Consider the following 13,175-nt stretch of genomic DNA (forward strand, 5'->3'; position numbering starts at 1 on the left):
CTAGTTTTCTGCACGTTAAGGGCATTTTTATCATGTTTTTAATAACTTGTTTTGGTGTGATTGTTGCTGTGGAATTTTGTAATTGATTTTTAACCTGCCCTCCGATGAGCTAGAGACTTAAAATTTCGATTTTTTTTTCCCGAATTTGTATCACTAGGCATTTTTCAGAGTGTTCGAAAGTTAGTTACTAGCCATAAAATTGCATGAACGAGCTCTCTTCCATTAATGTTTTGTGTTTCACATCTTTGGAAAGTCCATAAAAATTTACACGTCAGATAAATTTTTCGTAATTTATGTGATGATAATACGAACGCTTCAAATTTTTATTTTAAAACGGGTACTTAAGCGACTTTTAAAGGTTTAATGTAAACACATAAAAAAATTTCTGCGTGCCTTGATCTTATTTTGCTTGTACATAGAAATGTAGATAAAACTAAATTATTTTGAGGGTTACAATGTTGTTTATAGAGCAATTTATTGTTTAAGCTAATTTTGTCGATTGCACAATTTCACTGGACTCTTAGTCAATTTAATGTTTCTGTCATTGTCTAATAAAAGTATTTAAAATGCATTGAAACATTTCGGACACTACGAAATAAAATAAAGTTCTAATACACCATGTTTAAAATTAACTTAAAAGTAAAAAATATTTCTCAAAGCTTCTTGCTGATACAAAGTCCCAAACAAGTTTAAAAAATCTGTTTCATTTGAGTAAAATTTCCAAATTAACACTGGCAAAATATGGTATATTTTCTGGAATAAAATGATTTATGCATTAAACATTGTTAAAATACTGGTACTTGTTGGCTGAATTATGATTGTAAAACTGAAATCATTCATATTATTCAGATTCTTAACTTCCTGAGTGATAAAACAGTTTCAAGCAATCATTTTTCATGCCAGCTTAACTGCTTTTTGGAGGAATTATGTAATTCTGAAATTTCAAAATAACTAAATTGAATCACCAATTTTTAAAAGATCTATCAATCATGCTTGTAATGCTTGAATTACTTTCTGACTTTCAGACAAATAATTTGCATGTTTGATTTTCATGGTTTAAGGATGATTACTGAATTTTTAAATAAAAGTACACAGTTAATTTTTAAATAAAAGTGCAAAGTAAAAAATATGTGTGCACAAGTAGCAACAACAACAGCTGTTGCTGTGAGCAACAACAAATGCCCCATTTTAAAGTGTACTTATATGTCAAGGATTTTTCATGTTTGGTATATTTGTTTTGATTCTTGAGATTTTTTTCCCTGTATGCAGAAAGATGTCCATTGTCCAATTTGTTTTAGTTTATTATAGTACTACTTTTTGATGCTTTTCTATATTGTTTGTCTGTGTAATTAGAGTTTATTCCTGGACTGTTATGAAACTTGATTCTCAACTTGAATTGGTTTTGTATTGTGCTATATTTTGAGAATTTTTCTGTAATAAGCAGGCAATGCATTCAATTCTTGAATAATTTTCGTTTTAATGTGTCTTACTTCTAATCTTAATTTTATAAGTCTCTTCTTTATTATGAAGCAATCGTAGCTAAGTAATTTTTTTTATTATAGATGGTTCCACTGTAAGTGACAACAAAAAAAGTTATCGACAATAAGCTATTGCTAACAGCTAGTTAATATTTGAACCTATTTCAATTCCAAACATGTTGAGAAACAAAATATATTAATTATCTGAATAGGTTGGATACATATTCCGAACTATTATGTGCTAATCCAAACTATCCATTAGCATTGTAATAGGGTTGCATTTAGATTTTACATTAAGTTTTTTCTCCTCTATTAAGTTGTAATGCAACATGTTTATATTGAACAGTAAAGTAATAAATGATAAATGATTTCTCTAAGCTTCTTGCAGATATAAAGTCCCTCAGAATTTCTTACTAATTGTCTGGAAATTTGTAATTGTGAGTTTTTGATGACTATAAAAATAATTACCAGTATTAAAAAAAAACAAATCATGCACATGTTCTACATAACAATAATTAAAATTGAGGAAGCTTAAATCTCTGACTAATTACAAAGCAATAAAAATTGATTTTTAAGTTATAATTGCATCAATTGTCTAATGCGTGTGCCCTTTATTTTTCCTTCCAAAGCTTCAAGTGTTTTGATTACTATTATAAACTCAAAATCACAAAATTTGCAGTCTATTGCAAATTCTGAAATTTTATTGTGCTTTGAATATGCATTAAATTCGAAGGAATTATATTATTTTTTTTAGTTTGTTTCAACATTATGGTTTAACTTTTTATTCCATCAATTCTTAAAATTTTTATTCTACATGCTGTTAACTTGTTTCAAAAAAAAGAATATTGAAATTTAATGTTCTACGAGTGATAGTACATAGTTTATTACTATGTAAGCAGTGTGTAACTCACTGCTGGTTCAGGAGGAGGTTGGTTGCCAAGTCCCGCTAATGAATCCTCGCCCTGTACAAAGAGGTATGCAAATTGTTCATTTCTCTCAAATTTTTAAACATTACATTTTAAAACGGCTTTGCACGGTCCACCTCGAAAATTATTTATGTCAAGTGACACGCAGAAGGTAAACATTTAAAATTCTGCGATTACAGGAGAAGCCTTTAAAACAAAACCCAGAATTTTATTTGTTCATATTGGAGAAAAAAATGGCAACAGATCTTTCATCTCAATGATTTTCTTCACTCTATAAATTTTAATAAAAGCATTGTGACAGAAAGTTGAGATGAAGCACTGAATAATAATTTGAATGGAGGAAGAATTTTGTTGAAGTATTTCTGGTGCTAATTTCAAACCAATTGTTTAACTACTGCGTTTTTTTTTATCTAATCCATAACTAAGACAAACTAGTCTTTATCAATGATATTAATGCAAAAGTTAGTGCATTTCAAATTATTGCCACTGGTCAGGTCTCTTTTTTTAAAAAATCTAGGTCTCGAAAACGGGAAATTTCGGTGTTGTGAAGCTATATTGAGGAACAATGGGACAGCATACTGCCATGCTAAGCGCAAACTCCGTATCAGCAGCTGAGTATGTTACTGGACATTTTCAAATTTTGAGTAAAAAGAGTTGAGAAATAACTGCCTAGGAGGCTTCTATTGATTTTTTTTTTCTAAATCATACTATACAGCAGCATCTACCACGGCTGCAAGTACAATCTCTTACCCCAGGAGAGAGGTGATGTTCACCTACTATTTGTACTGATTATTGCCAAATTTTAATTTTGCCACTTACATCCCTTTGCTTCTCACTGCTTCAAATAACCGTAAAATATTGTATTCAGATGAAATGTGTGACACAGAACCACCCGATGATAGTAAGTCAAAATTTGACAAAAAGTGCAGACACGACTTCAGCGTCTAGCACAGCTAATTATAATGTAGTTAATTTAATAAATAGCAGTATGAGAAAAGGTATGCCATCTGCTTTAATTAGACCATGTACTTTTCACGACGATTCTAATAATTTAAGACTAATGTAATAATGTAAGACTCTAGTAATTTACTTCCTCTTCTTTTCCAATGTTAAATCAAATACCATTGTATAATTGAACTTGATATAAATGATATTGGTTTTATCTCGCTTTGCAACAGAAATCAGGAGATCGGAACCCCTATCTGATGTGGAACTAATGGGATCAAAGAGATCTATGTGCTGCAGACAAAGCCAAACAAATGGAAGCAAGACAAAAAAAAAAGAACTTCCTATTCATGACAAAACCGCTGTTGCTGCCCTCCTTGTGTACCAATAGAACGGAGCAACACCATGGGAGCCTTCACTGGACCATCAGATGGAGTGTTTCATCTCTGACATTTTCATCTGTACTTGTATCAGGCAATGCCTCTGGTAAGGGGGATTGACTAGGCTGTACCCAACCAGCCAGCAACTCCTAAACTTGAAGCAAAATTGCCTTTCAATCAGAAGACATGGACCTTCCACCAGCCAACAATTGCCTATACTTGAATGCAAGCTTACTTGACAATGGAGAAATAAGCTGATGCCAAGGGAAAGAAATAGTTCCTAGCGCCTTGGCTGACATTTGGGTAAAATTCTGCTCTTCACTTTAGAAATCGGATTAGTTAGTTAAACACACACATAAGTAACCTTTTTTTTTTGAGCAATCACGATTGCTTATTGTTTTCATTTGACTGTTTTTGGCGTCCTATCATTTTATTTTCCCACCGCCACCCTCCGCACCATCACCGTCGACGGGCTCCTCATGATGCTGCTTCTATAGCGAAAGCCGTCTCCAGGTTGCATCCATGTCCTACACACACGCGCATACATACACAACTACACACACATACACCTACACACACAAACACATACATACACATGCATACATACATACATACACACACAAAAACATACACACAACTACCCACACATTCATGCCTGCACACACATACCCTCCCCCCCATGCACATTCATACACACAACTACCCACACACTTATGCCAGCACACAAACACAAAAAAAAAACATACACATAACCCACACACACGCCTACATACACACAAACTCGTGATTGCGAAAAACATAATTTGAATTCAAAATGTCAAAATTCAAATTAATTTTTCTTTTTTTTTTTCTTTTTTTTTTATATAATTTCTCTCAATCGTTGAATATTATCAATCAACCAGCTGAGCATTTTATCCATTTGAATCAGACGTACCAACCAATAGCAGCTCACAGACTGATGATCTCTTCTTATTTGCGAAGTAGGTAGGGTAGGGAGCTAGTAAGTGTGACGTTTTTTCTGTTAACTCGGTTTTTCTACGCCTCTCGTGACATCATTGTCAACTTCTTTTGCAAGCAACAATTTTTGCTTATTGTTCTCACTTGACTGTTTTGGCGTCCTATCATTTTATTTTCCCGCCAGCACCCTCGGCAGCATCACTGTCGACCGGCTCCTCACAATGCTGCTCCTATAGCGAAAACCGTCTCCAGGTTGCATCCATATGCTACACACAGACAAACACACACATACGCATATACACAAACACCTACACAATATACACACAACTACCCACACACTCATCACACTCATGCCTGCACACTAACACATATGCCTACATACACATTTCCCACCATACACAAACACTCATACACACAACTACCCACACACTCATACCTGCACACAAACACACATGCCTACACACACATACACATACCCCTACATACAAACTCGCACACACATAAACACTCATGCCTACATACACACACACACACTCGTGATTGCAAAAAACATTTGAATTCAAGAAGTCAAAATTCAAATTAATTATTTTTATTTTTTTAAATCTTATTTGTGTCTTACCAGATAAAACGTCTTGTCTGATAACAAATAAGATAAAAACAAATTTTGTTTTCAAAATCTTTTCTTCTTAGTTATGACTAATTTGATTTAGTTAATTTTGCATAAAGTATTTAAAATTTTTTGCTGAATGCTCTGATGCTTGTTTTTCTAAATATGATTGATCTGTGAGTTTTGAAGGCACTGCCTGTTTTGAAATTGCTTATGTTTAAATTTGTTAATTATTTGTTATTTTAGGCTTTGTAGTTTTTTAATCTTGCTGAAAAAAGTGCAGAGAATTGAATGCTGTCTTTAATACTGAATAGTATGCAGCAGGGAGATTTAGAAATTAATGATTATGCAGCAGGGAGATTTAGAAATTGATGATTAAATACACTGCACTAATATTTTAAAACTTGTGCAATTTCTTTTTTAAATTTATATTTTTAATACATTCTGTAACTACAAAAAATTGTCATTTATTGCATTTAATTCAATTATTGCTCTATATTTTGAATACTTTCTTTTGCATCCATGCATAAATGTCGAAAAATGTGGTTACTATTATGAAAAGAAAAAAGAAACATGCATACAAGTTGAAATTTTAAATGAAGAATTCAACATTATTAATTAGATTAGAATCAGCTGTATAAATAAGACGTATATATTTGCACTTGAATGTCCACCATTGAATAAATATTCAATAAAAACATAATTTTGTTCTGTTTTTTGATATTTTCTAACAAAATACAGTTTCTCCAAAAATGTAGGTTTTTACCCTGAGGTCCAAAATCTTGTCAACCCTGGTTTGTTGGTATCCAGGCTAGTAATGTATGATCCAATTAATTTAGCATGAGGTATTTGATATTTGACTGCATGTTTTGATGCCTATATGAGTATGTGCAGTTGATCTGTGAGTTTTGAGTTTAATTAGCTTGTTATTTGTTTATTTTAGGCTTGCAGAATTTGTTTTAGCTGAATAAAAGGGCTGAGGAAAATTTTTGAGGAAGTACAAGGGTTGTTAGATGTTACTTCCCCCTTTATATGGAGTAGCAGCCAGATACTTCACCACATAAAATGAATGTTTGACGATGCAGCAAGAGTTCCCTAATCAAATATTATTAACTTCAAGATTTAGATTTTAGACTGAATAAAATTTGTGTGATGCTATTAAAATACCTTTTATAACTGCAAACGTGTGCTTCTGTCTTTTCTCAGTTGTATATGTCTGGGCTTTTTGTCTTTTTTTTTATTTATTCTTTTTATTTATTTATTTTTTTTAATTTATTATTTTTATTTATTTATTTTTTTAATTTTTATTTTATTTATTTATTTTTTTTTTTTTTTGTGCATAACAAAACTGAATATTTCTCTTTAATTTTATTATGTAGTTCATATATTCTGGAATTTTGTGGACTTTCTTTTTCTGGAAAAATTAGGGAATTAGTGGAAACCTGATTATTTCCTTTTTAGTTATTCCGTGGCACTTGATTCTCAGCTGTAACATACAAAACTGGAACCAGCACTTATTTATCTTGTAAAAATAATTTTGGTATTAAATGGATATACATTTAAACCCAAAAACTAAGTTATCTATGAAAAAAATCCTCAAAATTAAATACATCGTTCAAGCATACAGATGCAGTATTGTTAATTTGTTATGCTTCTACATTAGGCACAGTGAACTGCTATTCAATGAACCAGAAAGTGCAAAATTGGCAAAATATTAAAGTCTGGTTATTATAACAAGCAGTTGAAAATATTGGAAAAATAAATAAATAAATTATTGAATATAATTCATATTTCAGTAGTAGTAGTAGTAGTAGTACAATAATTACTCATATAAAAAATTAATAAATATTTAAATTATATGATATTAAAAAAGATTTCAAAACAGCATTAGATAAATAAAATAATAAGTTCATTACTAATTTTTTTAGAGATGGTATGTATAAGGCACTGGAATTGAATTATAAGATCTTTGTCGGTTCACTTTATTGAAACAGCAGTTAAACTATAATTGGAGCAAATAAAATATAATCTGCAGCATGATAATGCTGTGATTTGAATCTGCATAACCTTCACAATGCTGCTAGGTTAGGTTTGCCCCTACTATAGTTGCTGAAGAAAAGCATTCTATATGTCACATCATTTATGTATTTTCCATACATTTTGGTTATTTTACTTCATGAAAATGTTTTCATTGTGTTCTTTCAATTAGAATTGTATAAAAAGACCTAACAAAACAGTACTTTATGTTTGTTCACTATAAATAAAAAAGATTGGTCAACTATACTCCACAAAAGGGACACAGTGGGCCACTTTGTGTGCATGCAATTTATTGTTTTATTCATAGTACATTGGAAATATTGTAGTACATAATTTAGAGCCTGAGAAGAAAGCCTTATAAAATGTCTGGCAAATTTAATAGTACATTCCTTTTTTCCTTTTTCATAAAAAAAGTGGAAGTGGTACATTGTGCACATGTGCTGCATATGCGTTTGAGTGTGATATGTATATCTCTTAGTTCATGCAATTAAATTAAATTTTAAACGTACTGATCAAACTCTATGAATCATACAAAATCATGATGAATTCGATAAAAATAATTCTGAAGAAAGTGGTTAATTCTCTAGTTATGTGGTTAGACGGTCAGCCTAACGCGGAACCCCCGTGTTTGGTTCCCAAGTTTTTGAAAGTGGTACCAAAATTTACTTCTGTTACCAGAATCAGCTAGTGAATGAGGTATAAAAGTTGGGTAGAATATCTTTGAAACTTCAATGACAAAGTAGAAGTAAATTTCAGTTATTTTTAGGCTGATCAAGAATGATCCACAAAGAGGACCTGTTAAAAATTATTATTCATTTATACTATTAAAACCTGTTAACTTCTTCGTGTATCTGTGTGTCTGTAACCCTATCTCCTCCAGATTGTCATTGATGTATACCAGGTCAATACTTCTTATACTGTTAGATACAGAACATCCAGGGAAAACTATCCAGTCTCACCTATCACCGTTCTAAACTCTTAAGTAATTTTGTGATAATTTTTTATTGTTTTCTGTTTTTTCCCCTCAAAGATTGATTTTCTTACGTATTAATAATTACAATAATTAGGGGAGAGTCGAGAAGAATTGGACTGTGGGAGAAGTGGAACAGCTGCATTTATATAAGTCGAAATAAAGTGAAAAAATATTTCTACATCTTGTCCAGTAGATGTTATAGATGTAGATGTTGAGTCAAGCGAGGGTCTAAAGCTGCTACCACTACCGGACTAGCTAAAAATTAATTTTTCTCATTTTACTTCGGCTTATTAATGCAGCTGTCCCATTCCTCCTGACTCCCCACCCCTCTACCGCACTTGTCTCTGTCTTAATTAACGTATTGTTGTTTGCAAGCCTGGATTTACCTATAGCTAAACAAGACTTTCATTTTCAAGTGTTCGAAAGCTTTGAACATTAGGATAATGTATTGCAAACCTTGAATTTTATTATTCTAACGAATGTGAGGGGTCTCGTTCGTAGTCGGGAGGGGGGATGACATTACTCTTGCGATGGTCATCCCTATAATTATACATTGATTAATATTTTTTAGCTGGAAGCCCCGCTAAAAGTCTTCGCCCAGAGGCCCCCATAAAATCTAGGACCGCCACTGACCACTACATTGGCTCCCCAAATGGCAGTACTCAATGACAGAAAACGATCTTATTTTTACTTGCAACATACATTTTCCTTTTCACACTTGCTATATAAAGTCCCCACTCCTTAAAGAATGGATGGGATTGCCCGTTTGGAAGATTAAACCCTAACTCAAATTTATTGGAATTTTTTCTTTGACAAAAAGTAAAACTCCTGAAAAGAATGAACTAAAATTATTTGCGTTTCTGATATCTAAATTGCCTTTTTTCTCCTTATAATATAACCGATATTCCATCGGAAAATAACCGAATCTGGTTCCGGAAATTTTAGAACCTTCAACTCAGTGCCGGATCCACAGGGGGAAAAGGTACATTCCGGAAGACCCCCCCCCCCCAAATACATCACAAAAAAACGCCTACAACTATTCTTGCGACTTCAATTGCAAAAAATTTCCAGGGGAGAGTCATTCTAAAATGTTATCAAAATTTTGGAATTTTTGCAGCCTCAATTTCGAAGAAGACCCTAGTTTACAAAAACTTAAACGGGAAGACTAAAACCTTACCACTTCCTGACATCACAAAAAAATCTGGGCTGCTTTTAAAACTTTAATATTAAATATTTCCGGGGAAAAGTTTTAAACTTCATGCCTTTGGTCAATGTCTTTAAAGATGGTCATAAATTACGTTTTATTAGAGACTTCAGTTCCGAAAAACATTCGGGGGAACATCAATGAAGATCCCCTAACACTGCATGTTTGAAGCTTTATTATCGAAAATTGAGGGACAGCTCCCGATGCCATCCCTTCCCTTAATGCTATCAAAGATGGTAAACAAGAGCAGTTTTAGGACTCCAATTTCGAACAATTTCTGGTGGAAAGTTCCGAACCGCTTTGCTTTTTCCAATGTCATAAAAGATGACCTACAATTGCGTTTTCAGGACTTCACCTTCGAAAAATTTCCGGAGAAGTTCCTACATCGTAACATTCCTGGGGAAAAGTTCTGAACTGCATGTCTTTTGCTATGTCTTCAAAGATGTTCTCAATTGCGCTTTTAGGGGACTTCAATTCCGATTTTTTTCCGGGTGAAAGCTCCCGAAACCTCTTGCTTTGCATCATTTTAGATTTCTGAAATTGCATTTCTGCTGTCTAGTATCAAAACGCAACAAGAGAGAATTTCTGAATCTGATCCTTTTCCTTCAAGTCACCAAAGATGGCAAACAATTCTATTTTTGAAAATATACAATGAAATTTCCAAATTTTTTCGGAGAGGGTCCTTTAAACACCTCATATTTCTATTAACTATCAAAGAACGTCTGAAAATGCGTTCTGAACAAAAATATTTGGTAGAGAGCCCAAAAACACTCTTACTTATGCAAGGATATTAAACTTTTTTAAATTTTATTTTCGTTAGTCTCCCCCCCCCCCCCACATGCATTAGTCATTCGCCACTCCTAAAAGGGTCGTCTGGATCCGCCACTGCTTCAATTCCGACTCCTTTGCTCCAAAATCAGTCAGGGGCTCCACAAGCAAGGGCCGGGTTGCGCCGGACTTAGAGGGAAAGTGACTGACTCCGATTTCGACTTTTGAATCTGTAAATCTTAGAACCTTAGAGTACTGACTCCGACTCTTTTGCATTACCAAAATCAGTCCGACTCCGACTCCGCTAGCAGTGGGAGAGTTGATGAGGACTAGGAGGGAAAATGACAAACTCCGGATCCAACTTCAGTAAATTTAAAACATTCGCGCACCGACTCCGACTCCACACATGCAATGACGGAGTTGCGGACTTGAAGCGAAAATGACTTACTCCGATTCCGACCTGTGTAATCTTAAGGCCTCTTCGAGTAACCGACTCCGACTCTTTTAACTCAAAATCCATCCTACACTAGCAATGAGATAGTTGTGGCCTTAAAGGAAAAATTATAGACTCTGAATCCGATTTTTGTAAATTTTAAACCTTAGAGTATCAACTTCAAATCCTTTACCCCCAAAATCCGTTCGACTCCGACTCTACAAGATGGGAAAGTTGTGAACTTGGAGGTAAAAACGACTCCCAACTCCAGACATTTGTAAATTTAAATTTTTTGAGTAACGACTCCATCTCCTTTACCAGGGGTGCCCACCCACCCTAAGAAAGAGGGCATCCTCCTAAAAATTGTGAAAATCCCCCCCAAAAGCAAGAGAACCCGAAAGTGAAAAATAATATTTAAAACATCCCCCCTAAAACTTTCAATGGCGCAGTCAGCGCCATGACCCCCCCCCCCCCCCCAGTGTGACTGCCTTAATTCCATCTCACAAGAGAAAATTCAAATTGAATTGAAAACAGATACAGATGTTGAATTCTCGTGAAAAACTCCTTTGGAATAAACGAAACCAATTTTAATTTTTTCACAATAGTAGATATCAGGGGTGCCCACACTCCCTATGGAAAAGGGCGCGTCCCCTAAATTTCCCGAAGCCCCCCCAGAAATGTAAGAGCCCCCCTAAAAATGAAAAAATACCCCTCAACTCCTACCAAAAAATTTCAATGGCGCATTCTGCGCCATGCCCCCCCCCCCCCCTTGCTTACGTGGGCACCAATGATTTTACCCCAAAATCAGCCTGACTCCGACTCCGTAGCCCTGATGAAACAGACGGATGAATTTCTCAGAAAACAAAAGATAAGTAATTTACTAAGGTTTCCATATGTGACTGCCTTAATTCCATCTCACACGTGAAAATTAAAATTGAACTGAAAACAGATAGACGTTGAATTCTCGTAAAACGTTCCTTCGCAATAAACGAAACCAATTTTAAATTGTTCACAATAGTAGATATCAGGGGTACCCACACCCCCTATGGACAAGGGCGCAACCTCTTAAATTTCGCAAAGACTTCCCCCCGAAATGCATCAAGAACCCCCTTAAAGTGAGAAAAATACCCTTCAATCCCCCCTCAGAAATTTCAATGCCGCAGCCCTGACTTTACGCCAAAAATGCCAGCCTCAAGAACAAGGGCGCATCTCCCTAAATTTCGCAAAGACCCTCCCCCCCCCTTCGAAATGCAAGAGTCCCCTTAAAATGAGAAAAATACTCCTCAAACCCCCATAAAAATTTTAATGGCGCAGTCTGCGCCATGCCTCCCCGAGGTGGGCACCCTGACTTTACCCCAGAATCAGCCCCAAGGACAAGGGCGCATCCTCTTAAATTTCCCGAACACTTCCTTCCGAAATGCTCCCAGAGCCCGCTTAAAGTAAGAAAAATACCCCTCAAACCCCCATAAAAATTTCAATGGCGCAGCCAGCGCCATGCACCCCCCTGCTTAGGTGGGCACGCCGGATTTTACCCCAAAATCAGCCCCAAGGACAAGGGCGAATCCCCCTAACCCCACCAAAATGCAAGAGCCCCCTTAAAGTAAAAAAATACCCCCCTTAAATCCCCCATAAAAATTTCAATGTCGCAGTCTTCACCAGGCCCCCGCCCCCGTTTAGATGGGCACCCTGAATTTATCACAAAATCAGCCCTAAGGACAAGGGCGCATCCACCAAAATTTCGCGAAGACCCCCCTCGAAATGTAAGATCCCCTTAAAGTAAGAAAAATACCCTTCAACCCCCCTTAAAAATTTCAATGGCGCAGTCGGCACCATGCCCCAGCCGCTTAGGTGGGCACCCCTGATTTTACCCCAAAACCAGCCCCAAGGACATGGGCACATCGCCATAAATCCCCCCCTCGAAATGCAAGAACCCCCTTAAAGTGAAAAAAATATCCCTCAAACTGCCCCTCAAAATTTCAATGGCGCAGTCTGCGCTATACCCCCCCCCCCCGCGTATAGGTGGGCACCCTGACTTTACCCAAAAATCTGCCCCAAGGACAAGGGCTCATCCTCTTAAATTTCGCGAAGACTTCCCCCCGAAGTGCATCAAGAGCTCCCTTAAAGTGAGAAAAATACTCTTCAACCCCCCTTAAAAAATTTCAATGGCGCAGTCTGTGCCATGCCCCCCCCCCCCAAGCTTAGATGGGCACCCCTGACTTTACCCCAAAATCAGCCCTAAGGACAAGGGCGAATTCCCCTAAATTTCGCGAAGACCCCACGAAATGCAAGAGCCCCCCCTTTAAAATGAGAAAAATACCCTTCAAACCCCCCTCAAAATTTTAATGTGCAATGCCCCCCCCCCCCGCTTAAATGGGCATCCCTGACTTTAACCAAAAATCAAACCTAAGGACAATCGCGCATCCCCCTAATTTCCCAAAGATTCCCCCCCCCCCCAAAAAATGCAAGA

This window comes from Uloborus diversus, chromosome 7, assembly GCF_026930045.1.
Source record: "Uloborus diversus isolate 005 chromosome 7, Udiv.v.3.1, whole genome shotgun sequence".
NCBI lineage: Eukaryota > Metazoa > Arthropoda > Arachnida > Araneae > Uloboridae > Uloborus > Uloborus diversus.